This window comes from Jaculus jaculus, chromosome 2, assembly GCF_020740685.1.
Source record: "Jaculus jaculus isolate mJacJac1 chromosome 2, mJacJac1.mat.Y.cur, whole genome shotgun sequence".
Classification (NCBI taxonomy): domain Eukaryota; kingdom Metazoa; phylum Chordata; class Mammalia; order Rodentia; family Dipodidae; genus Jaculus; species Jaculus jaculus.
Window position 1 is genome coordinate 97,744,742 of NC_059103.1, and position 23,774 is coordinate 97,768,515.

The window sequence follows — 23,774 nt, forward strand, 5'->3', positions numbered from 1 at the left end:
AGTCCCCCCTAAGTGTTCTTAACAAACTTATGATTTAAAATCTAAATCCCTAAAATTTTCACATACAAATTGAACCAAAACTTAGGTCAAGGAACATCACTTTGGAAAAACCGGGATTCTTTTATTGTCATCAAATGACTGGTTTTTGAAATTCCCCATTTGTTCACAAATGTGTTTCTCTTAGTCTTAGAGAAGAATGACAAAGATTTGTGTGCGTGCAGTGCATGTGCATGTTCATGAGTATGTGGGTGCACATGCCTTTATGCATATGTTCATAAACATATCTATGCATATTCATCCATGACTCCTAAGAACCTCATATTGTTTGGGTGAGTGGGGTGCTCTGAATGATGAAGTAGCTCACGCTATTCAGGTGAATGGGATCTCTGTGTATGATTATAAAATGCTTGACCAATGCTAACCATTACATTTTGTTCTTTTTTAATTTTTTTTCTGTTTTATTTATTTATTTGAGAGGGACAGACAGAGAGAGAATGAGACTGAGAGAGAGAGAGAGAGAGAGAGAGGCATGCCAGGGCCTCCAGCCACTGTATGTGGTGACTGTATGAGTACCAAAAGTTTGACAGATGTCAAATTAAAAAACAAATTTTGACAGTGACAAAGGAAGAAAGAGGCAGATAGATAGAGAATGGATGCTCCAGGGCCTTCAGCCATTGCAAAAGAACTCTAGATGCATACGCCCCCTTGTGCATCTGGCTAACATGGGGAATCGAGCCTCAAACCAGGGTCCTTAGGCTTCACAGGCAAGCACTTAACCACTAAGCCATCTCTCCAGCCCAACATTTTGTTCTTATTATGTATAATCCTTGAAACAATATATACTTCTTTCTCTACAAAAAAAAAATGGGGTTTGTGGAGCTGGGGAGATAGCAGTTAAGGTACTTGCCTGCAAAGCCTAAGGACGCAGGTTCAATTCCCCAGGACCTACATAAGCCAGATGCACAAGCTGGCACATGCATCTGGAGTTTATTTGCAGTGGTTAAGGCCCTGGCATGCCCATCCTCTCTCTTTCTATGTCTTTCTCTCTCTCTCTATCTATCTTTCTCCCTCTTTCTCTCTGTCAAATAAGTGAACAATAAAATATTTTTAAAATGAGGATTATGTTCTAGCAGGCACTAAACTTTGCTTTACCAACACTTCAAAATAAAATGATGCCAACACACTCCTGAAGGTAATACTGCATAGTTCCTTTAAAAAGATATAAGAATTATTATGGTCTGCAGCAAATTCCATTTAAACATGGTGAAATGATTTGGGGAATAGAAGCTAGGTGAATAAATGTTGACTTTCTGATGAATATCTAACCACAAATATTTTCTAATCATGTTAATATGCAGGCAGAAGTAAGAGGTTGGGTTTTAAACATTTTTGGTGTATTTGCACAAAATATCATGTTAGCAAGTGAATTCTAAAATTGTTGACAGATTTCTTGAGGAAAAAATAAATTCACTACTTTTTGCCTGGTTTATGCTGCAACAAGGAGAAGGGACTGGTTTGAGAAATTCTTATGGAGGAGGGGTCTGACATAAATGCTTCACTACAGGAAAGCCACCTTTCTTTTTGTATTGGACACAATGAGATAGAAGCCAGTGGGAGAGTGAGAGCGGAGGAGGGGCCTCTTCCCCCTTTGTCTCCTGGGGCAGGGACCTGAGTGAGGACCTGGCGTGGGTGGACGCTGCAGTGACTCCAGCTCTCACTGACTGGGAGCTGGCCTCTAGTAGTCTCTAAGAAAAAGTAGTAAGATAGTTTGCCTTTTTTGGTAAAAAACTGCATCTTTTAGTCTCCTTTTCTTATTGTTTGTTATCATTTATCCAAAAAAAAGCATTTCTAAGTATGGAAATATTATGATTGCATACGACAAGTTATTTAATCTCTCAGACTTTGTGTTCTTCAATTTCTAAACAAGTTGGGAGAATGAGATGATGACTAAAATATCTTCCAGATCTAAAATGTTAATACCAACCAGAGTTTCTGGAAGGAGATGGTCGTCATAAGCATCCAGTGGAACATCTTAAAATATAAGTTCATGGGCTTTACCAGCAGTTATTATGATTCAGTCATTCAGTTAATGGTTATTGAAGACCTTGGGTTAAATTCTGAATATCCAATGATGAATGAACCAGAAATAGAAATAGAAATAGAAATAGAAATAGAAGACAGATTGAACCCAGTAACCTGCGTTTCATTTATTTTTAAAACATTTGTATTTTGTGTGTTTAAAAAATACTGTAGGCACTTCAGAAAACTAGACAGTGCTGAGTAGCAAGGCATCAGATCAAAAGCACACAATAAGATATTCTTAAGGTCCCATTTCATTTAGGGTAACCTCAGTTTGGCATTCTTAGAAATTCAAACTCAGCTGTGTACTCTAAAAAAAGCGTTCTACTTTTCACTATGGTCCTTAAATATGTTCTCTAAAATGTGTATGTGTGTGATAGAAATATAAATGCCAACAAGAAGAAAGCCAACAATAGATGTGGTCACATACGCTGGTATTTGGTGAGGTTTTAAAAAGTTAACATTGGTTCTTCAAACATCTATACAAGTTGAAAGAAAATCATATTTGACTTTAAATGAGAGTGAAATTGTGAGCTGGAGCATTGTCTTAGTGGTTAAGGTACTTGCCTGTGAAGCCTACGGACCCAGGTTCAATTCCTCAGAATCCATGTAAACCAGATGTGCACAGTGAAATATGTGTCTGGAGTTTGCAGAGGCTAAAGGTCGGTCCTGGCACACCCATTCTCTCCCTGCCCTAATGAATAAATAAATAAATACAAAGAAAGAAATCTTTTAAAAATAAAGTGGCACTTCCCTGAGAGTGAAATTTTAAATTGTTTATGCAAATATGTTTAATTTTAGCTATATTTAACTTTACTCATTAAAGAATTATAAAACATCACCTGTTTCAATGTATAACACTTTGAATAAAGATAAAATATTTTATTCTATGGCTATAGGTACTGAAATTTACAAATATTTTAGGCTTTCTGAAGTACAAAACTATTTTTTCTTAAATAATACTAGGTTGATTATATCACTATGAAATATGTGAAAAAGTTTTCATTATATACCACCAAATTACAAATTCATTGAGAAAGACAATTTGATGTAACTCCAGGAAGTTTAATTCTGGGAGTTATCTAAAATAAATGTTAACTAAGGAGCTATGAATAGTTAGCTCTTGATTACTTAACTTAAAAAAGGGTGCATGTGTATGTGTGTGTGCACCTATGCATAGGTGTGTTACAATGTATGCAAACACTTGTGTGAGTGTATATGTGTGTGAAGGCCAGAGATCAACATCAGATGTCTTCTATTACTATATACCTTAATGATTGAGACACTGAACCCAAAGTCCACTGATTTGATTAGTTTAGTTAGCCAGCTTGCTGTGGTGATCCACCTATCTCTAACTCTATTCATGCCCAGCATGTCAATTAGAATATTCTTTTTGTTGTTGTTTATTTTTATTTATTTATTTGAGAATGACAGATAGACAGAAGCAGAGAGAGAGAGAGAGAGAGAGAGAGAGAGAGAGAGAGAGAGAGAGAGAGAAAGAAAGAAAGAAGAAAGAAAGAGAGAATGGGCATGCCAGGGCCTCCAGCCTGTAAACGAATTCCAGATGCATGCACCCCATTGTGCATATGGCTTACGTGGGTCCTGAGGAATCTAGCCTCGAACCAAGGTCCTTAGATTCATAAGCAAGCACTTAACCTCTAAGCCATCTCTCCAGCTCTAAAATATTCTTTTAAAAATATTTTATTTATAAGTATCTGACAAAATGTTCTACAATCCTAGTCATCAGGGAAATGCAGATTAAAACTACATTAAGATTCCATCTCACTCCTGTCAGATTGGCTACCATCAAGAAAACAAATGACCACAAATGCTGGCGAGGATGTGAAAAAAGAGGAACCCTTCTACACTGTTGGTGGGAATGCAACCTGGTCCAGCCATTGTGGAAATCAGTGTGGAGGTTCCTAAGACAGCTAAAAATAGATCTACCATATAATGCAGCTATAGTACTCCTAGGCATATATCCTAAGGACTCATCTCATTACCTCAGAGATACTTGCTCAACCATGTTTATTTCTGCTCAATTCACAGTAGCTGGGAAACGGAACCAGCCTAGATGTTTTTCAACTGATGAGTGGATAACAAAGATATGGCACATTTATGCAATGGAGTTCTACTCAGCAGTAAAGAAAAATGAAGTTATGAAATTTTCATGAAAATGGATGGATCTGGAAAGGATTATACTAAATGAGGTAACCCAAGCCCAGAAACCAAGCATCACATGTTTTCCTTCATATGTGGATCCTAGCTACAGATGATAGGACTTCTGTGTGTATAGGAAGAAAACTCAGTAGCAAAGGCCAGTAAGCTAGAAAAGAGATATAGAGGGAAGAGAAAGGAAGGGAGGGGGTACTTAATAGGATGGTATTGTATATATGTAAGTAGAAGAATAGATTAATGGAGGTGAAAAGGCTCAAGTGAGGTTAGGGGAAGAGATTGAGTAAAGGAAAGGTAGAGGCAGGGCTAATCAAAATCTAAGAGGATATAAATAAATCATATGGAAACTTACTTTTTTCAATGGAACACTCAGGAGCCATAGATTGTGGCTAGAAAATTTTCAGTGCCAGGGATGGGATAATTTCCAGTGAGTTGTTGGCCAGGGAGGTCCCTGATGCCCCCAAAACATTATAGGCCATTACTGAGGCCCTTGGTTTGCCAGTAGGAATAGATGGTAAGACCCTATTGCTGAAGACTCTACATACTTGGGCTGCAAGGCCACTGAGAAATCCTGTTGGAACTGAGCTGATAACCTCCTCCATGTAAACCAGCTGACAGAAAGCTGGAAGAAGCCATTCTGCATGCAGTCCAATGGGAGAAAGAGAAAACACCAGTGAAGATACTCAACAGTGGACACTGCAAGCCTTATATTTGGCCAGCCAGGCCAAATGAGCCAATGGGCGCAATAGTGGCACATCTGTCATGGTGAAAACCAACTGCCCTCTAGTTGGACTGTAGGCCCGCTCCATGGGAAGGAATACATCCCTGACACTGAAAACTTAAAATAGGAGTAGTCATGAGTCCTAGGGATGTAACATCTGCTGCTGTCTGGCTAAATGTATATACTATGCTGATCAAACTGCCCAGTAAGCAGTTCTCTTAATGTTCATACCTTTATATTAACACTACTCTCACTTTTGGTAGAGAATCGTCTCTTTTAAGATGGAAGTGACCTTGGGATGACTCAGAAGGCATCATGGTGCTGGAAAGAAGTGACTGGAGTACTCAGTACTGCAATATCTCTGTCGCACCTTCCAAGGATCAGGGTCTATTGCAGAAGAGGTGGCAGAAAGAATGTAAGAGCCAAAGGAAGGGTAGGACTCCTTACAACATGCTCCCCCCAGACACAAAATGGTCTGGATATCCATGACCTCATAGTGCCTGATACTACCTATGCAAGACCATCATAAGAGGAGGAAAGGATCATGATATCAAAATAAAAGAGAGAGTGATTGAGATGAGAATGGAGTTTCAAAGGGGAAAGTGGGGGGGAGGGAGGGTATTGCCATGGGATATTTTTTATAATCATGGAAGTTGTTAATAAAAAACTTGGAAAAAATTTATGTGTGTGTGTGTGTGTGTGTGTGTGTGTGTGAGAGAGAGAGAGAGAGAGAGAGAGAGAGAGAGAGAGAGAGAGAGAGAGAATGGGCATACCAGGTCCTCCTGGCTTTACATGGGTACTGGAGAATCAAACCCATCAGGCTTTGCAAGCAAATGCCTTTAACTGCTGAGCCTTCTTGCCAGCCCCACAATTAGAATCTTTATCACATGTTACTTCCCCTATAAATACCTACATTCCAATATATCCAGCAAAAAAAGTATAAAATTCAAATAGTCCATAGCTATTTTATGTTGTAGTTTCTACCAATCAGGATTCCTGCAAGAAATAGAAAACATCAGGTGGTTTGTTTCAGTCCATTCCTATTTTTATGACCAAATAGAGCCTGGATAATTTACAAAGAAAAGAAAATTGATTTTCTCAGAGCTTTGGCATCTGGGAAGCCCAAGGACAAGGTGTCAGCACATTCTGTGTCTAGTAAGGGCTGCTCTCTGTTCCTGGCATGTGTCTCTTGCTGTATTGTCAGGTGGCAGAACGCAGAAGGGTAGGAATGAGGATGGTGAACTGCTAAGAGACTAACAAACGTCATAAACCATCTTGAGTGTAAAGGAATAAAGGAGGAATTTTAGGTGCTGAAGACAGGAGTCAAGGAGGAAGAGTCCTGTGGATAGCAGCTATAGTTAAGGCACACAGAGCACTGAAACATTTTCATTGAAGCTCGAGACAATGAGCAATAGACTTACCCTTGTCTTTTCTTTCTGTCTTCTGGTTTTCTGCTGATGCATCATCAGTGTCAGCTTGGTGAGGAACCAGCAGCCCAGAAAGTGGACAGTGGGTATGTGTAAAGCTTAAGGAATCTCAGTTGACTCTCTAAACCATCAGACTCTCCAGAAAGGCAATTTATTGTGAAGGCTTAAAACTTATTCTTGATTACTTTGTAGACTTATGATTATCAAATTTAGTCTTGTCGATTTGATTGGATTGAGAAATGCCTAGGAGAGTAATAAAGCAAACCCTTAGGTGAGTCTACCAGTGCATTTCCAGAGGTCATGAGAACCCTGATCCAGTGAATAGATTAAACCATCAATGGATTAAAACTGAAATAGAAACTGGGTGTGGTGACATATGCCTTTAATCCCAGCACTTGGGAGGCAGAGGTAGGAGGATAGCCTTGAGTTTGAGGCCACCCTGAGAGTACCCAGTGAATTCTAGGTCAGTCTGAGCTAGAGTGAGACCCTACCTTGAAAAATCAAAATAAATAACTAAATAAAGAAATAAGAGAGAGAGAACTTCAAATAGACTAGTGGGAGGTGGTGGACCAGTGGAAGATGGGGACTGAATAGAGGAAGTAGGCACTGGCCCTGGGGGCATGTCCTTGAGGCTGTATTGTGTCTGGGTCCCTTCCTGTTTTGCTGTTTCCTGATGTGAGCTATTCAAATCCACCAAACCTTCCCTATTATAAGTGACTAACACCTTTGAAACTGTAAGACAAATAAATTCTTTCTTCATTAGATTCTGTTAGCTCCTTAGTCACAGCAATGAAAATTCTGATTAATATGAGTGTTTCTAAATCTCAAACAAACAGAAATCAGTATCCTCCTTATATTTCAATGACAAACTTACAGAGAAGAAATCAGGGGGAAAAATCTTATTCATAATAACCTTAAAAAATACTGTGTAATAAACTTAACAAAAGAAGTAGAAGACCTAGACAATAAAAAATTGAAAATACTGAAGAAAAAAATTGAAGAAGACACCAGAAGATGGAAAGACCTCCAATGCTCATGGATTGGAAGAATTAATATTGTTGAAATGGCTATTCTGCCACAAACAACAGACAGATTCAGTTCAATCCCAATATGCATTCCAAAGCCATTCTTCACAGAAATATAAAAGAAAGACTTAAAGCCCATGTGGACTCACAAAAGACCCTGGATAGCTAAAACAACCCTGAGCAAAATAAATAATACTACTACTAATAATAATAACAATAATAATAATAATGCTGGAGATATCAACAAACATAATTTCAAAATATACTATAGACCAACAGTAATAAAAACAATATAATACTGGCATAAGACATAGATCAATGGAACAGAATAGATAGCCTAGATATAAGTCCATACATTTACAGCCACCTGATATTCTTAGAAAAATGCCAAAAATGCATATTGGAGAAAAGATAGCATATTCAACAAATAGACATCTACATGCAGACAGTAGAAGATCCTTATCATTTGCACTATACAAAAAACACTTTCAAATGGATCAAGGACTTTAAAACCTGAAACTTTGAACCTGCTTGAGGAAAACGTAGGGAGTAAATATCAATATATACACATAAATAAGGACTATGTGAATAGGACTCCAATAATGACAGATTTCTCGGGAAAATAGAGCACTAATAAACAAATGGGACCTTAGAAACTTAAAGATCTTTTGTATGTACAGCAAAGGAAACTGTTTAGTACAGAGAGAGTAAACAAAGTTGGAGAAAATCTTTGTCAGCTATGCATCTGACAGAATGGCTATATCAACAAAACAAAAACAAAGGCAGGTGAGGGTATAGGGAAAGGATAGCCCTTATCCCCAGTTAGTGGGAGTATAAACTTGCACAGCCACTATGGAAGTCACTGAGGCAGTTTCTCAAAAGCTAAAAATACTACTACTATATGACTCAGCTATACAACCCCTGAGCATATACACAAAGGAGTCTGTTTCTAAAGCTAAACCCAGCGTTCGGCTATAAAAGGTTTGCATTTATTAGTTTCATTAAAGTGCAGCTGCAAGAATGTGTGCTTTTAATGTTGCCTTTTCTTACTTATTCCATTGTTCATAGTCAATGACAAAGAGCCAAATCTAATACAAAACACTCAAGATATTTTGTTAATTTTAAATTGCTTCCCTAATTTAGTATAACCTGTAATTTTACTTTGGAGATTAACATAATAAGATTAGTAAGTAATGCAATTTATACATACATTCCATTTCATGATGAGGAATAAGTTCTATAGTGATAGGACTTCTGTCACTGGCATGGGCATGGCTCTGTGTCCACACTCACATCAGGCTTTTTTTTTTTTTTTTTTTTTTTTATAATTTGGTGATTAAAATGCCAAGATACTTTCAGCATGAAAAAAGAATCATTCTCCTTAATGCCGCAGGCAACCTGTGTGAGTAATTGGCTTTGGGATGCTCCAAGAGAAGACGACAGCATCCCAAATGTCATTGCCTAAAGGAGGACAACAGTATTAGGCTAGATGCCATTTCATGTGATTTTATAAAAGGTTACCCAGAAGGGCTGCTCCCCAAGTCACGAAGCATGAATGCCGTTGCCAGCACCTCACATTCGACAAGAGCAGTGATATAAAAAGACCAAAGGCAATTTGATCTACCATGAGACATTGAGCATCCTAAAAATGATTATCTTGGGAAAAGCATATTGTGAAAAATAACATCAGACTACTAATATCACAAAGAAATATGCTTACTAGTTTTTAAAGAGTGATATGTAATTCAATAGCAGAAGAGCTAAATTTGCCTTCTTACATTTGTCTCATGTGCAAAAGTCACCAATGGTATAAGGCAGTAAAAGTTCATATAATTTTTTAAAAAAATGGCTGGAGATATGATTTAGCAGTTGAGGCGCATGCCTGTGAAGCCTAAGGACCCATATTCCACTCTCCAGTACCCATGTAAGCCAGATGTATAAGATGGCACATGTGTCTGGAGTTAATTTGCAGTGACTGGAGGCCCTGGCATGCTCATTCTCTCTCTCTCTCTCTCTCTCTCTCTCTATCTGACCCCCTCTCAAATAAATGAATAAAGTATTTTAAAATTATTTATTTGAGTGAGAGAGAGAGATTGAGATTCACCACACCAGGACTTCTTGCCACTGCAAACAAACTCCAGACTCATGTGCCACACTTTGCATTGGGCTTTATGTGGGCACTAGGGAATCAAACCCAGGACATCTGGCTTTGAAATCAAGTACAATATATACAAGTTTGAGTAATTTGGAATATAAAACATGCTCTTCCATCATGTCACTAACCCTTTTGCCTTTTCAATGGTAGTAGTCAGCTTCAGGTCGCTGGGATGAACTTCCAAGTCAGGCACAGGTATGGAGGAAAGAAGGATATTTACTGAAGCTTACAGATCCAGAGGAAATTTCATAATGGCAGAAGAAGCTAGCCCACTTTCACAGGTCTAAGCAGAGAGAGAAAAGCCACTAGCAACTTCCAGCAAGCAAGCACGCTTCAGCAACTCCCAGCTAAGCTTCCATACTCTGCATATATTTAGACTGGAATTCCAATCCACCCCTACAAGTTAGGGCTGGATCCTAGGATCCACCCACAGTGACATATCCTCCAGCTAGTTGACTACAGATCTAAATTACAAACTTTAATAAAATTCTTAATCTATTGGAGACCATCCATTTAAACTACCACAACAACCAGTCCCTGGTGTCTAATAAAATCCCTTTTTGGTCTAAGGCTGTTCATTACATGTTTATTTTATTTTATTATTATTAAAACATATTTTATATGGATACATCATGTGTTTGTACCCTCTTTTCCCTTGTCCCTATCCCCATTCCAGTGGGGACGCTCTTCAGTGGGGTTGCAGGTATTCCTCATGGGGTTGTGGTTTATGCATTGTGGCAGCAGCAGTCAGTTATTTTGAGAGGGAGAGAATACCTCTGGGCATGAGGTCTCAAACTGTGGCTCTTATAATCTTTCCAACCCCTCTTCCACAAAATTCCCTGAGCCATGGTGGGTGAGTTTTAAGTCTGCTTCAGTGATGAGCTCTTAGGAGCCTCTGGATCTCTGCTTTAGTTGTGTTGAACACCCTCAGGATCTGTCTCCTTCACCCTGGCGGTGATTATCAGGATCAGCATGGAAGGAGCACTCTTGCTCATCTCCCTAATCCTCTGTGGTTTCAGCTGTGTCTTGGCTGAAGTACAAGGGGTAGTTTATCTCCTCTGGTCTCGCTACCTTCTGAGAAAGAAGAAGAGTTTCTCCAACAGAGAGTGAAGTCAGCACAGGTTAAATGGGACAAGAATTATTAATTTAGGGAGAACCAATGTTTCATGCTTATCTTTATTTTGTTTTGAAACAGGGTCTTGCTGTGTACTGCTGGCTGGTCTAGTCTTCTGCCTTTCACTTGGCTCAGCCCATCTATTCCAGCTGCAGTTAGCAAGGTTTCTGGAAACACCAACCATTACTTCTTTAAGATAATTTATATTTATTGACCAAGTCTTAAGTTGAAGTGTAGCAGTTTCATTCTTGTTTCTGGAACAAAACACTCGACCTGAAGCAGCTTATAGGAGGAAGGAGTTTATTTCAAGCTTACAGTTTCCAGGGCAAGAATCACTATGGCAGAGAAAAGCTTGCAGGCAGCTTCCAACTTCACATATCTATAACAGAAAGAGAGCAGCAAGAGCAAGCTAGCCCGAGTTTCCAACCACATGCTCTGCTCCCAGGAGCAAACCTCTCCCTAAAGGCTCCACCAGTTAGAACTGAATAAGAGGCTTAATTATAAACATCTGAGGCTATGGGAGATATTTTACATTTGCTGTTAATAAGTAGGACTTTATTTTTTATTTTACCTTTTTAAAAAATATTTTTATTTATTTGAGAGGGAAAGAGAGAGAATGAGGTAGACAAAAAGACGCAGTGAGCATGGGTGCCCAGAGCCTTCTGCCACTGAAAACTGCAGATGTATGTACCACCTTGTGCATCTAGCTTTAAGTGGGCACTGGGGAATCAAAACCCAGGAAAGCACCTTTGACTGCTGAACCATCTCCCCAACCCTCATTTATCTATCTATCTATCTATCTATCTATCTATCTATCTATCTATCTATCTATCTATCTAAGAGAGAGAATGGGCTGCCAGGGCCTCCAACAATTGTCAACAAACTACAGATGCATGTGCCACCTTGTGCATCTGGCTTTACTTGGGCACTGGGGAATCATACCAAGCCATCAGGCCTTGCAAAGAATTGCCTTTAATATGTGAGCAATCTCTCCAGTCTTCCTTTTTTGTTTTGTAGATTGAAACAGAGTCCTACCATGTTGGCCTAGTTGCTAGGTTTAGTTGATCCTCTTTGTCTCAACTTTCTAAGTAGCTGGTATGACAGACATGGGCCACCACATCCCTTGTGATTTCTTCCCTCATTTCTGAAAATAGTACTTTCATTTTTCACTCTCTTCCAAGAAATGAATGGCTTCTTACGGCAAGTATGACTGTCACAGGATAATATTAGTATTTAGAAATTCATTTATGATTTGATTATCTTTAACCATGTGCACTTATTATTCCCACTCCCACTCCGTACTCCACAAAATACTGGTGATATGTTTAGATACGGATATAGATATATACAGATATAAAAACATAAAATACAGGGGCTGGAGAGATGGCTTAGCGGTTAAGAGCTCACCTGGGAAGCCTAAGGACCCCGGTTCGAGGCTCGACTCCCCAGGACCCACGTTAGCCAGATGCACAAGGGGGCGCACGTGTCTGGAGTTTGTCTGCAGTGGCTGGAGGCCCTGGCGCGCCCATATTCTCCCCCCACCCTCTCTTTCTCTCTCCCCCTCTCTCTCTGTCTGTTGCTCTCAAATAAATAAATCAAAAATAAACAAAATATTTAAAAAAAAACATAAAATACACACACACACACATATATCTATCTATCTATCTATATATATATATGAACATATATAAAAACAGTGACATTCTCTTTCGAAAAGTCTGAGACTATTGATAAGCTAAAGTTAGGTATTGAAGAAAGATGGGAGGGTGGACAGAGAGGTGACTGAGAAGGCCATAGGCAAAAGTAAATTGACTCAGGAAGGTCAGTGAGTCCTTGAGGGCCAGAGCCCAGTATTCCACTATGTTGGAGGATCCAGGCTGAAGAGGAAGAGCTATATGACATGCCTGGTGGTAATAGATTTCAGGAATTTCAAGTCCCAGGGCTGCAACTGTGTAAGATTCTTTTCATTATAAAACGGGTATTATACTGTCCATTTTAGATGTCATAGACAACTTTTTAAAATTTATGAACCTTTGGTTTGTAGGCTCTGTGATAAACTATCTTAAGCCTGGACTCAGTTTCACATATTTTGTTTGCTATTACAAGCCTTATCACTTAGAATGAGTTACATAGACTCAATGAGGTGATGGGGCTGTTTACTTAACAGAAGATTGTTGCCCATCAGAGAAAGTTGTGAAGACAAGAGATTCTGTACAATATATGATAATCATCACACACACAAAAAAAGACTACCTGGAGGGTTGTAAAAAATTTCATGCCTTTAATCCCAGTACTTAGAAGGCAGAGGTAGGAGGATTGCAGTGAGGTCGAGGTCACCTTGAGACTACATAGTGAATTCCAGATCAGCCTGGGCTAGAGTGAAACCCTACCTGAAAACAACAACAACAACAAAACTTCATATGAAAATTTATGTGAGAGCTTGGCTCAACAGGTTAAGAGTGCTTGCATGAAGGTATGAGGGCCTGAGGATGCTTGATTCACTGAGGTTGATTTCCCAGCATGTACGTAAACAGCTAGATGTGGCCATGCATAGCTTTAACCTCAGTCCTGTGAGAAGCAGAGACAGAAGAGTGGCTGCAGCTTGCCAGTCAGCCAGACTGACTATGTAAATAGCAGTGTCAGGCTCAGCGAGAGACTTCATCCCATGAAAACTAGCAAATGGGTGATAGATGAGGACACCCAATTTTCTCCTCTGGCCTCTGCATGCGTGCATATGGGTGCATACATCTACACACACATATGCATATACCATGCACAGGACACGTAATACACACAATACAAAATTTAAGAATTACTTGATCCAACAGTACCTACTAACATTTCCATCCTTTATAAAACTCTTCAGGTTAGTTTTGTGTACTTTATTTTGTGTTACTCTATTTCATGTGCATTGAAAATAAAGCAATGTTTACTCATCGTGAACTACAATCTGAGTCATACAAACTCCATAGAAGGGTCCTCTTCCTGGTAGCGTACATGCACACCATAAATCTTACAAATCATGTCTTCAAATGACTGACATCCATACACCATCCTGTAAGTCACTGTTTAAGCACACTGCTCCAGCCGGGCGTGGTGGTGTAAGCCTCTAATCCCAGCACTTGGGAGGCAGAGGTAGGAGGATAGCCATGAGTTCGAGGCCACCCTGGGACTACAGAGTGATTTCTAGGTCAGCCTGAGCTAGAGTGAGACCCTACCTCAAACACACACACACACACACACACACACACACACACACACACACACACACACACAAAACACAACTCTAGAATAAACTACTCTCTCTCTTTAATGACTGACTCTCAAGTCACCAATTAATTCAGAGGCCAGCAAACTTTTTCTATAGAAAACTTGGGGACTGTGCTCTGCATTTTTAGCATAAAGCAGCCACAGGAAACCCACAGACAGCTGATCATACTAGTACATGCCTTTATTCCCACTACTGTTGGGTGGAGGCAGGAAGATGAGAGTTCAAGGTTAGCCTAGACTTAAGATCCTGCCTCAAACATTGAGAGAAAAAAAGGAGGAGGAGTGTCGGGCACAGTTGAGGGCCCCAGGCCACTGGAGGTTTGAACAGGCCTGAGTTGTAAGGCACGGCTAAGGGCCCCAGGCCATGAGGTTGAAGCAGACCTAGACCCCAATAATTGTGCCTCGAGACTGGCAGAAGTGAGGCTACTCCCTACCCCCACCTGGGGCACCTGAACGTTCTGTTAAGACTTAGGTTTCAGTTCTCCTGTGGCCATGTGACCTTTAACAGCTCACCCAGAAGGTCTCTGTATGTTAAACGGGTTCAGCTAACAGCCCTCACACAGCCAATCCCCCTGTGACCCATACCCCCACCATAACCCTATATGTTAATGAGGTATCAGCCAGCAGCCTTCACATAGACAATCCTTCTGTGATCCGTACCCTGTACCTTTTCCTGCCACTACATGAATGCTTATAAGACCAATCCCCTAACAAATAAATGAGCTGTCCTCTGACACAGTCTCCCAGGTGTTTCTTCCCATTGCACTCACTGCCGCTCAAGACCCTGCTCTGCAGTTGCCTGGACACCCCTGGGAAACTGATGTGTAGCAGCCCCCAGATGGCCAGGAGCCACAGCCTATGTCTGAACAGGGTCCCTCTGAGATGTGCAAGGATAGGTGAATGCTTCCCCTGAGGGACATTGGGCCCCTGTGGCCTTGCCTCCATGACTGAGGGCTGGCAGGATTTCTCCCTTTACTTTACTTTTGTTTCACACCATCACAAGGGACCAAATATGGTGAATGGGCAACTGATGTCTCTTGGCCTGTTTGAACCCCAATAGCCCACATGGGCATTGGCAACAACTGCAAACTATTTCTCTCCAACACAAAAACCTGGTAATGCAAAAACCTTTTAAAAGCTTGTAGGGCAATCGCCAGTCTCTTAAACTTGTAGAAATACTTGCGTCCAGATCTTGGGGAATCCCCCCTGGTGCTATGTAGCCCTCAGGAGCATTGCCATCTGGTCTTGGCATCCCCACTTTTTTTCTTTCTTTCTTTCTTTCTTTTTCTTTTTTTCTTTCCTTTTTTTTTTTTTTTTTTTTTTTTTTTTTGGTTTTTCAAGGTAGTGTCTCACTCTGGTCCAGGCTGACCTGGAATTAACTATGTAGTCTCAGGGTAGGCTTGAACTCACAGAGATCCTCCTACCTCTGCCTCCCAAGGGTTGGGATTAAAGGCATGCACCACCATGCCTGGCCTCCACTCTTTTTCTATCATGGGTAATTACACTTCCTACCAAAAGGAGTCACAAATTCGGGGTTTACGAGCACTTCTCAAGGCTGAGGCATTAAACTTTCCAGAGGAAGCCATCTTATTTTAGGAGGAAGTCCTCCAGATCACACCTTGGATGACTTCTGGGGATCCATATGACCCAAACATGTGGACCTGCATTGCTTATGTAGTTAGGAAGTTCAGGAAGGAACCCCCTCCTTCCCTCCCAATGATAGCGGATATTAGACAATGTATTGGTCCTTCTAAGACCACCACCATGCCAAAATTGGATGATGGCTCCAATGAGGAGGGTCCCAAGGACTGACCAGTGGCAGACCTCAGTTCCCTTGAAAAGGCTATAGAAGAAATTAGAAAGAAGTTACTCCAGACTCCCCTATGCCCACCCCTCTTTATCTGCCCCTACCACCCTACCCACCTCCTGATCCAGGCTGCCCCCCTCCAGACTCATGTTATATGGGCCAAAAGAATCCTAACATTATAAATTCCCCTGACCAGGACCCTCCTTTATTTGCTCCCTTATTTACAGTCACACAACAGCTATGCAAACCCCAAGATAACAGTACAAAGACATATAATCAAGAAGTCACAGCTTTTCTTGTTAATGTCCAACCAACACAGACTCAGCCCTACAATGGTATCCATATCAGGCCAGTGACCTTTAAGAACTCAGACAGGCAGTCAGGGAGGATGGAATCCATGTGCCATGGACTAAGTCCCTCCTTCAGAGCCTACAGGCTCCCTTAATACCCCCCACGACTGGCATGATATATGCAGCTTTTCACTGCCTAGTGCCCTATCACTTCAATGGGAAGTGCTCTATAGAGATGAATGCTTCCAACAAATAAGAAGGAATCAAAATCAACAAAACATCCCCTGGGACTTTGATGAGCTGTTCAGACAGGGTAATATTTCCACAGGAGTCCAGCAGGCCCAACCGCTCCCAGGGTACTGTGACCAAGTCCGCCTCTGTGGTCTTCAAGCATGGGATTGAATAACCACCCCTTCTAGCCCCCAAGATAATACCTCCTCCTTGCTGTTCCTCCATCAATAATCAGAGGAAACCCCATCTAACTTTATATTAAAAAACAAAAACCAACCTAGAGAGAAAAATTCCTGACCCAACAGCCAGGGACCTCCTCCTCAAAAATATCATTTGGGAAGGCATATATGCTAGCTTGCCAAGGCCTCAAGGATGAACATTATGATAAATGGGTAGTTGCTACTCAGGATATTGGGACTGCCTCACATAAGGTGACCTCTTTAGCACAGGCCTTTGCAGCAGCCTTGAAAATTAAATGAAAATGCTTCAATTGCGGGGAGGAAGGACAATGGAAAGGAGAATGTCCTCAACACCAGACCAGTAAAGGCTGAAATACATTAGCCCCCGCCCCCTGCAAAAAACTAGTTTGTCCTAGATGTCACAATGGATTTCATTGAAATCCATCTTTGACATAGATGGCATACACCTGGAGCCTTTAAACTTCAGAAGGGTTGACCCTCAGCCCGCTAACAAGATAGACACTCATAACGCACATTGGATGACAAGCATCCTAGAAGGGGCCCTCCCAAGGCTGGCCTTAGAGATTGGAGGCAAAATATTCAAGCACCTGATTGATACTAGAGCAGACAAGACAATCCTAAAATGATCTGAGTTCTCCCAACACTGGGAACTAGTCCCCGGACCCCAATTAATGGGAATAGGAGGCCCTTCACAGGCATATGTTACCAAGAAGGCATTCAAATGGAAGGACCTGGATGGAGCTACAGGTCTTATTAGACCCCTAAGGGCTGATGTAACTAACCTGCTGGGAGGGACATCCTTGAAGCCCTAGATGTAGTCATTGCCAGTAATATAGAGGGAGAATATATTGAGATAGAACACTATGAGAGATACCTTTGCAAGTGTCACCCCCAATCCTAACAGCTACTGTTAAATATGAAACTGCTTGCCTAGAATGGCTCTCTAATGAGCCAACCTAGGTCAAACGGTGGCCTCTGCCAAGGGAGAAACCTGAAATCTTAAATCAGTTAGTAACAGAACTCCGCCCCTCACGGAGCTCATGGAATACGCCTGTGTTCATAATTCAAAAGGGCTCAGGAGGATGGAGGTTACTACAAAATCTCAGGGCCATCAATAAAGCTATACTTGCTGGGTGTGGTGGCACACGCCTTTAATCCCAGCACTTGGGAGGCAGAGGTAGGAGGATCACCATGAGTTCAATGCCACCCTGAGACTACATAGTGAATTCCAGGTCAGCCTGAGCTAGAGTGAGACCCTACCTCGAAAAAATAAAATAAAATAAAACTATGCTCACCTGGGGCAACCCTCAAAGGGGACTGCCCCTTGTATTGGCCATTACAGCCAATATCCCCCCTCCTTGCTATCAACACCAAGGATTGTTTCTTTTCTATCCCCCTGCATACCCAAGACTGTCAATGCTTTGCGTTCTCCATCCCCTCTGTCAATAACTCAGGGCCAGCTAAATGCTTTGAATAGATGGTACTTCCCCAAGGTATGGTCAATAGCCCCACTATATGGCAAGAGGTGGTCACTGCAGCACTAAGACCACACTTAGATTGGGACCTTAATATCTATCATTATATGGATGACTTCCTAGCATGGAAAAACTCCTCCACCACTCAAATTAAGGGATCAATTAATACCTTCCCTCACTGAGGCATGGTTCAAAATTGTCCCAAGTAAGGTCCAATTTATCCCACCCTTAACTTTCCTGGGGAGGGAACACTCGCTCACCTCTGCTCAGCCTCTTAAACCCATACTCTTCTTTCCCTTTCCCCAGAAGCTCACACTGGCCTCACTTCAGAACCTTCTGGGAAACCTCAACTGGCTCTGACCATGACTCCCTATCCCACCAGTGATTTACAACTCTTATGTGATATGTTAAAAGGTAACAAAGACATATTCCCTGCCCCCCCCAACCCCCCCCCCCCCCCGCTCCTTCGTGCCTGGAAGTGAAGCAAATATTAACCAAAATCAATAACATGTTTTCTGATAAGGCCCTTGCCTGATTCTCACCAGACAGGCCAATTCAACTTATGATATTTAATTCCTCCCTGACCATCATGGGGGCACTATATCAATCTCAGGGGATCCTAGAATGGCTCCATACCTCCACTGGTGGTGCCCCAAGAATAATGACAGAAGTTGATACCCTTGCAGCCATAATCAAATCTGGGAGGGACCAGGCCCTCCAAACTTTAGGCAAGGAACCTGATATTATCATAACCCCCTTTTCCCTCTCCGATATCCAGTGGCTGTTGAGGAACCTTTCCCTATTTGTGATCAGCCTCTGACAACCTCTACCCTAATGAAAAATGGGTCCCTGCAATACCTTTTAAACATGGCTTCCACCCTGCCTTTTTTCAAAAAATAAAAAATAAAAAAACTAATCCCCAGAGCCCACCCCCCCCCCATTTTTACAGATAGAAGGAAAAGGAGAGCAGCTATGGTCCTCTCCCATCCAGGGGATTAGCCTCCCACCATCCACTTTAAGGAGCCTCCTGGAAGATCCCCACAATGCAAGGAACTGTATGCTATTTATCTGGCACTCTTAGAGGAACAAGGCCCCTTTAATCTTTAATTTTCAGGTAGTATTTATGTCATCAGCGTGCTCCCCTGGCCTGCCTGCTCGCATGTCCAGCTAAATAAAAACCCTCTTTCACCACTGCTGATAAAAGTCTCTAAGCTCAAATACAAAAGAAGGGTGCCCCCTGTTTGTACAACACATAAGGTCTCACGGCCCCTTACCTGGCCCCCTCACCAAGGGGAACACATTAGCAGACCGGGTGGCCTCCTACAGAGGCTCAACAGACATCTTCCTGGCCACGTCTGAGGAAGCTAAAAATTCCATGCTAACACCCACATAAACCTTAAGGGATTATAATCATACTTCCCCCGATCCCTAAAAATCAACTCCAATGCAAATTAAAAACTTGCCACTCTTGTGCTTCACTAAGAACAACACCTGCCCTTCAAATAATGGGCATTAACCCCCAAAGCCTCAAGGCCAATGCCCTTTGGCAGATTGATGTCACTGACATCCCCCAATTCATCTGTCAAAATATGCCTCTGTAACAATAGACACATACTCCCACCTTATATGGGCCACAGCCCAAACAGGAGAGAGCTCAAAAACTCATGCATCATTTGCTCTCCACCTTTGCTGTCATGGGCCTCCCCTATCAAATAAAAACCAGTAATGGCCCGGCCTTTACTGAAACCTCACCTAAAGCCTTTTGCATACAATGAAGACTGCTCACAATATGGGGATCCTATATAACCCACAAGGCCAAGGTATAACAGAAAGAAAACACCAAACTTTGAATGCCCAACTTAAAAAACAACAGCGCAATACCCAATCTTCAGTTGGCTATGGCCCTGACTACCTTAAACACTTTCAATATATACAAAAACTCCCAATACCCCCCATCTCCTTCCACTGGCATACACTAGAGACTTCCCCTCCAATTCTGGTGCAATGGTGAGATCCTTTAGATGGAACATGGAAGGTACCAGACCACCTCCTCACCACGAAAGGGGATTTGCTTGTGTCTTCCCACAGGACCAGCCCAGATCCATTTGGGTACCAGCCTGAAACATCCGATTCAATCCCACTGACCAAAAAGATGGCCCGCTTGACATTGACAGATGAAGGAGAAGGAAACAGAGGAAACACCACCCCTGCAGACACATCACCTGAGCCAAAAAAAAAAGGGAGTCTCCTGGAGGGACATTAATGAGCTTGTGGATGCCACCAAAGCCATATGCCTGCCACCGGATCCCTCTCTGCCATTTTGTTGGTGGGTTTTACAATCTTACATTCCAATGCAAATGTCTCCCTTGCTGCCTCTCTCAGCACCCCCTCCCCAGGGAGGATGGGGGGGTTGAGGCCCAGAGACCTTTCAAGGGGTCAATAAAATCATTGTCACAGGATATTGCCCTACTCAAGGCTTCCAGGACACTGTCAGCTTTTCTGTCTAGCGTAAGTCTGTGTCCTGCAATTAAGGCATGGCATGGTTTGTCTATCGCCAAATTAATAGAGTGCCTTGAAAATCAGGACTATTATGGAGAATGCTGATACAAATACTGTGTCATGGAACACAAGGGACGTTCAGACACTGTCTTCAGAATGTACACTCTCCATACAAGATCCCTGCAATAAATGCTGGTGGATAGGGGCGACAGGAATACTCTATGCTCATAGCCTCTCACTATCTCCCTCCTGTGATCTTCATATCTGTAGACACCTTATCCCTGCTTCCTGCCTGGTTCTTACCACCACATTCTTTCACAGGAAAAACAAGTCACGGAAAATATACAAGCCACCAAAACCTGGGCACAATACATCCAATATATGGCCAACCTTCTCCCCTTTACTAACCACCCCAGTGCTTCTATCTGCTTCTTTTGTGTGTCCACCACCTGCCCCCTGCTGTGGTCCCTATGAATGCCACCCTTGAATACCCCACATCTACAATGAACTATTTCCAACCCCACCTTTCTGATATTCCCCTTTTAAAAAAATATTGCATTTTTATTTATTTATTTATTTGACAGAGAAAGAGGGAGAGAGAGAATGGGCACTCCAGGACCTCCAGCCACTGCAGATGAACTCCAGACATGTGCACCCCTTGTACATTTGGCTAATGTGGGTCCTGGGGAATCAAACCTGGGTCCTTTGGCGTTGCAGGCAAATGCCTTAACTGCTAATCCATCTCTCCAGCCTGATTTTCTCCTCTTTGATGCCAGTCAAGGTATGCCTCTTTGCCTGTCCAGCTCTAAGCTGACCAGAGCTGACTGTCTCCTCAATATTTCCATAACCAGGACCACTTGTATCAAGACACCCGCTCTCCTATGGTGCGAAGGCTAATCACCCCATGCATAAATGTTTCCTCTGCCACTTATAGTTCACCAGTCTTGATTGTTCCACAGGTGTATCTCTATGAGGAAGAAGCAACAAACTCTGCCCATCAACCAAGGGATATTTTTCATCCCCCTACTGGTAGGCCTCATTGTGATGCTGCCCTTGGGTTCCTCCAGTGCTGCAGGAGCTGCTCTTGTCTAAACCAACCACCTCACAAGAGACTTCAGAGACAAGCTTGACCAGGCCATGATATCAACTACCAACAGCCTCAAGTCTCTTTAGAGACAATTAAACTCTCTCGCAGGTGTGATACTCCAAAACTGTAGAGCCTTAGACCTCATCACTGCTAAATATGGGGGGACATGTATGGTCTTGGGAGAAGAATGTTGTTTTGTAAATGAATCAAATGTTGTTGAAAAAAATGTTAAAACTCTTAAAAAACTCTGCAAAGACCTACTTAACCGCTACAAACCTGATGACCGCATCACATGGTACTCTAACCCCTTAGTCACTGGGCTTCTCTCCTTCCTTGGTCCCCACCTTGCTGTGGGAATCCCATTCCTTATGGTCCCCTGCCTCATTAAATTTTTAAAACATCTAATAATAATAATAATAATAATAAACTAATATTGCTAAAGTTGCTACCAATCAGGTCCTTGTGCACCATCTACCTCTATCTAGACCTGTGATAGACTACAAAGATCTCACTCAATATTATGATACTGCCCCATTATAAAAATGAAGGGGGTGTTGTGAGGCACAGTTGAGGGCCCCAGGCCGCTGGAGGTTTCAGCAGGCCTGAACTGTCGGGCACAGACGGCTGAGGGCCCCAGGCCACAAGAGGTTGTAGTAGGCCTAGATCCCGATAATCACACCTCGAGACCTGCAGGAGTAAGGCTGCTCCCTACCTACCCCCCTCCACCTGGGGCACCCGGACTTCCTGATAAGAGTTAGTTTTCAGTTTCCCCCTGGCCTTGTGACCTCTAACAGATCACCCAGAAGGTTCCTATATGTTAATGAGGTATCAGCTAGCAGCCCTCACACAGCCAGTCCCCCTGTGACCCATACCCTGAACCTAACCCTATATGTTAATGTGGTATCAGCCAGAATCCCTCACACAGCCAATCCCCCTGTGACCTGTACCCCATACCTTTTCCAGCCACTACATGAACAATTGTAAGCCCATTCCCCTAACAAATAAACAAGCTATCCTCTGACACAGTCTCTGGGGTGTTTCTTTCTGTCACACTCATGGCCACTCAAGACCCTGCTCCACAGTAGCCTGGATGCCCCTGGGACACTGATGCACAGCAGCCCCAGGGGCCAGGAACCATAGAGGAAGAGGAAATGATGGCCTAAGTATATTCATAATGGTCCAGCACTTGCCTAGCATATGTGAGGCCCTGGATGCAAACCTCAGAACTGTAAAATAAAGTGTGTGTGGAAGGAGGGGGGATGCTGGGGAGATTTCTCAGTTGTTAAAGGCTCTTAAGCCTTCAAGTCTGGGTTTACTTCCCCAGCATCCACATAAAGCCAAATGCACAGAGTGGTGCATGTATCCAGAGTTTGTTTGCAGGGGCAAGAGGTCCTGACACACATACATTCTCTCTCAAATGAATAAATACAATATGTTTTTGTAAAACTAAATAAAGCACACATGTGAACAAATAAGAATGACTGTCATTCAATTCTCTCTCTCTCTCTCTCTCTCTTTTTTTTTTTCAAGGTAGGGTTTCACTGTAGTGCAGGCTGACCTGGAATTCACCATGTAGTCTCAGGGTGGCCTTGAATTCACAGTGATCCTCCTACCTCTGCCTCCCAAGTGCTGGGATTAAAGGCGTGCACCACCACATCTAACTTTGTCATTCATTTCTTTATGAAGGGGGAACTCTTACACACACACACACACACACACACACACACGAGAAAGAGACATTGAGAGAGAGAGGACTATACAAATCCATAGCTAAAGAACAGCAGCTACAAGATCTCCTTGCATTTGTTCTTCTGAAAGTTTATGATGGCGTAAGAACCACCTAAGATACTCCTCACCTCTTGTCACATTTGATGATAACATTTCCGTATGCACCAGATGGCACCCAGAAGGCAGCCTCTCATTTGTTTTGGCACATCATTGGAGAAATCCATCAGAGCTTCCACCAATGATATAAATTTACAGTACATTTTGAGTTATGATCGGGAGATAGGATTGAGTATAAATTTCTGTATACCTATATTTTATCATGTCTTCTTAAGGATAATGTCCCTCTTCAGGAAGTTTGTTCAGGTTTTCACCTTATTGCATATTTTCTATCAGTATGTTTCTAAAATTTGCTCTTGAAAAGTAGCTGTTTTGAATCATATAGAAAAATCCTCCAAGAACCATTTTAATATAAGTATGAATTCTATACAGCT

General features: G+C 42.1%; 1 pseudogene; it reads left to right on the forward strand.

Annotated features, from left to right (window-relative positions):
- Window positions 1-2,002: 2,002 nt before the first annotated feature.
- The window catches only part of LOC101600556, a 37,486-nt pseudogene continuing 15,714 nt past the window's right edge, over window positions 2,003-23,774 (forward strand).